General features: G+C 39.7%; 1 non-coding gene across 1 annotated transcript; it reads right to left on the reverse strand.

The window, feature by feature from the left end:
* Positions 1 to 4,280: 4,280 nt before the first annotated feature.
* LOC115220400 lies at positions 4,281 to 4,384 on the reverse strand. The gene has a single exon (XR_003882524.1). It is a non-coding gene; the product is annotated as a U6 spliceosomal RNA (small nuclear RNA).
* Between the last annotated feature and the right edge of the window lie 423 nt (positions 4,385 to 4,807).

Here is a 4,807-nt window from a genome sequence, read left to right on the forward strand (position 1 = left end):
CCCTAACCACTGGGCCATTGTGCCTCCATTTTCTGCTGTTGTCTTCTTCTCCTTCTTCTTCACAATGCCCGGTCTGGGAATCGAAACCGCGTTCTTACGACCGCGAGTCCGCTGCCCTAACCACTGGGCCATTGCGACTCCACTGCTGCTGTTGTTGATGTTGTTGTTTTACAATAGTTTTGTCGGCTCAATCAAGGCTGACTTAAGACTAAACAAGGACAACAACGACAACAACAATAACAGCAGCAATAGCAGCAACGAAACAGGTGCGTGACATACTTAATTACACACCTGTACGGTAGATATAACAAGCCGCACGTATACCGAAATAGCTCTTGTCAATATTACCATCGATATCGTCGTCGTCAACGATTGCATATTACAGTGTGGCTCCTATGGACCCCATAGTTGTCAAACCGCCTCCTAGTGGGCGTTGAGGCGGTCCAGGTGGGCGCTGGTACCTAAGGGGGCAGTAAGAAAAAAGGAGGCTTTGTGAGGAAGGCAGTGGATTGGGAGACATTAGAGTATTCTTTTACTCTTTTACTCTTTCACTTGTTTCAGTCATTTGACTGTGGCCATGCTGGAGCACCGCCTTTAGTCGAGCAAATCAACCCCGGGACTTATTCTTTGTAAGCCTAGTACTTATTCTAACTGTCTTTTGCCGAACCGCTAAGTGACGGGGACGTAAACACACCAGCATCGGTTGTCAAGCGATGTTGGGGGGACAAACACAGACACACATAAACACACACACACACACACACACACACACACACACACACACACACACACACACACACACACACACACACACACACACACATATATATATATATATATATATATATATATATATACATACGACGGGCTTCTTTCAGTTTCCGTCTACCAAATCCACTCACAAGGCTTTGGTTGGCCCGAGGCTAAAGTAGAAGACACTTGCACTTGCCCAAGGTGCCATGCAGTGGGACTGAACCCAGAACCATGTGGTTCATAAGCAAGCTACTTACCACACACCCACTCCTACACCTATAAAAACATTTTGTATACAAATTATATAATATTATATTAATTAGCAAATGACTCACAGTATATGTAAATCAGTAAAATATAAAATATTTATTCATACAAGCTGTTCAAAATGTCTCTCTGCAGTAAGTATTTTATTGCAAAATAAATATTTATAAGATGGTATAAGACTACAAAAGAATATATTTGTCTTTACAAGACTTTAAAAAACTTTATAAAAAGTATTGAAAATGTCGTCCTTTATTTTCAATACAGAAGTTGACTCTTCTACACATGTTTTGAAATACATCTTGGATGAAAAAAAAATTTACTGCGAAGAGACCTTTTGAATACCCTGTACATAAAAATAGGGGTGGGGCGCTGAGGGTATTATGTGGCCATGGGGGGATGCAAAACGTTTGAGAACCTCTACTCTAGATGATCACTTAACCTACGTAAAATAGCAGCTAAACGACCCTTAGCTCAGACTTCAGCGTCTTTAACAATGAAGAATGCTTTATATAATATAGTAGTAAACACCGCTAACAGATGGGATGGCCACGGTTGGTCAGTGATGGCCTAATGCTAAACAACAACACTACTGTTTTACATTGTATTATTTTTCGCCCTTTTCAAGCCTATCCAGACTCATGGGCCCGGTTTCCCGGTTTCTGTGACGTATGTGTTCCCCCCAGCTGGACGGGACGCCAGTCCATCGCAGCGTTACTCAAGAAACAGGAAGCGAGAGTGAGAGAAAGTTATGGCGAAAGAGTACAACAGGGGTCGTCACCACCCCCTGCCGGAGCCTCGTGGAGCTTTTATGTGTCTTCGCTCAATAAACACACACAACGCCCGGTCTGGGAATCGAAACTGCAATCCTCCGACCGCAAGTCCGCTGCCCTAACCACTGGGCCATTGCGCCTCTTCTTACATTGTATATTTTAATGTAAGGACTACAACCAACAAGTTTCACCAAAATTAACATTGAGGACCATTCTCCACTTTCTGTCAAATAGGCATCAGCCAATGAAGGAGCCTCCAGGAAGCGTTCGACATGCTAGAAATAACAACGAGTTCCCTCTAGAATTACACTGTCTTCAAAGCTAAAAATGAAGGGCATATTGGATAAACAGCATCTGAAAAGACTGGACGGCCACGTTTAGAATGTGTTTAATCATAAGTTTTGCCCGGGGCTAAATGCTAGCACAGAAACAAAATTGAAGATAACATTGCGCGACATGATTGAAATTTAAAGAAATTTAAAGTCTGTTCAGCGATGAAGGAAAAATTCTTTGACATTTTGAAAGAGGCTAAAACGTCCGAAAATTCTCTCCGGACGTTTTTGCAACTTTAAAAACTTTCTACTTGACCAGTTTGCCGGCGCAGACCAGCACAGCAACTTTCACTGAATTCTGAATTGGTCCAAATTTAGTTCAAATCATAAAACTCATGCAATATATTTATAATAATGCATTCCTCCTCTTAATCCCTCTCTATATAAAGCGGAGGTTGTCTGTGTGTGTGAGGCAGGTTCGGTAGCCTTCAACTAACACTATCTCCTCCGAGACCCTGCGGCGCAAGTTGACCAAAATTGAGGTATGATAGAAGGTTTGCTCTTCCTTCCGTAGAACAAAAATTCAAATCGGACCATGTTAACACCAAAATTATTTACATCAAAACGGTGCCTTTTTTCTATGAAAATCCCTATTTTTTACGATTTTTTGACTGCTGTGTCGCCATTTTTCGGTGTATTTCAACCAGAAAAATGTTCACTTAAAGAGAATAACAAGCTACATAATGCAAAATGTTTACTTTTCAAAAATTCCAATTCTAAAGGGTGGAAACAAACCCGAGCAACGCTGGGCTATACTGCCAGTAATTTAATAAGACATTAGTTAGCCACCACAGCCAGCCAAACTTCCACAAAGAGAAAAAAATCACGCTGTATAAAATGGGCAATCCAATATAATTACCTCCCTTGATGAATGTAAGGGAGATAATTGATGATGATGATGTAATTTATATCAGAGATCGCTTCACAGTATAACAGAGCTGGATGTAGGAGCAACTGATTGAGTAATAAAGATGAGTTTGGATAAAAACAGCGATAAAAACATGAAAGTCTAATTGACACCATTTATAATACGTTTTAATAAAATCATATATATATATATTACTAGCAGTATCGCCCGGCGTTGCACGGGTTTGTAAGGGAAATAACTATATAAGCATTTTTAGAGAGTTATAGCCCAAAATTAGCCAAAAAATGCATTAAAAATGGAAAAAAAACTATGGTAATTTTTTTTTTAAATCGTTGACTCATCGTAGACATTTTTAGAGAGTTACTTCCCTTATTTAATAGCGAAAAAATGCATTAAAATGGAAAAAAATGATGGTAAATTTTTTTTTATCGTAGACTAATCGTAGACGCGCGCTAATACCCAGAAGGGCTCGATATGAATCACGACTATAAGATACCCGGTTTTGGTTAAACTGCACCGCAAAATGTGGGAGTAGTTAGGAATCTAAATCGTAGGAGACAGATACACAACCTCACTTTTATATATAAAGATTAGTCATATACACATACATATGCACACTGTATGATACATACATACATACAGACAGACAGACAGACAGACAGACAGATAGATAGATAGATAGATAGATAGAGAGAGAGAGAGAGAGAGAGAGAGAGAGAGAGAGAGATATAAAGATATAGATATGAAATTCACTCGAGGTTTGTTCCCCGTTTCCTTCATTCTCTACAACAATCACGTTAGCGTCACATCATAACACCAGCGCAGAACAATTTCGCCTCAACTTGCGCGGCTCTCTTTAACATTATGCCAAGACACATAAAGGAAGAATAAAAAAATTCCAAAACAGCCAAACGGTTCCTGCAAGCATATCTCAAACAAATTCCAGATAAACCGCCTTACAACTGGATATGTCTCTACAACAACTACTCTTTACTCGAATGGGCTATGGTGTGCAAAAAACAAAGGATCGTAATAGGAAAACATCGTTAAATGTCTTTACAAGTGGTGCAGTTACGTCAGGCATGGCTTCGGCTTATTGTGCTGAAACTCGTGTGTGTGTGTGTGTGTGTGTGTGTAATATAATATTTACAGATGAATTCCTCTATTTACATAATATCGAGGTCTCTTTCTTTCTTTAGTTGTCTTACCATTTTTATCAATATATATTTTTATTTTATTTTATCTAGTTTCAGCTCACGAGCTGTGGCCATGCTGGGGCACCGCCATTTTTTAAATATGGAACGCTTCACGAATTTGCATGTCATCCTTGCGCAGGGGCCATGCTAATCTTCCCTGTATCGTTCCAATTTTAGTATATGTACTGCCAAATATATATATATTTATATATATATATATAATTATATACACGCTATAATTATATACATGCTACAGTAGAAGATGTCTTGCAGTGGGATCGATCCTAAGATCGCGTAGTTGCGAACAAAATGTCTTAACCACAACTTCCACAGATGCACCTATAACGCAATCCTTTCAGTTAATATAGAGATGGATAAGGGAGCTAAATCTGTAAGGCCCATGAATAAATACCATATACTAGTTGTCTCCCTTGCATGTCCTATACTCGCGTTTTCTCATCTAGTAGGATTCAGCCGGCTACGATCGGCGGAACAGCCTGCTCTTGAAATTTACATGCAAATGGCTGAGCACTGCACAGACACACGTACTCTTAAAGTAGTTCTTAGGTAGATTCAGTGTGACACAGGATGTGACAAGGCTGGCTTTTTTGAATCACAGGT

Source organism: Octopus sinensis, linkage group LG1 (assembly GCF_006345805.1).
Source record: "Octopus sinensis linkage group LG1, ASM634580v1, whole genome shotgun sequence".
Taxonomy (NCBI): domain Eukaryota; kingdom Metazoa; phylum Mollusca; class Cephalopoda; order Octopoda; family Octopodidae; genus Octopus; species Octopus sinensis.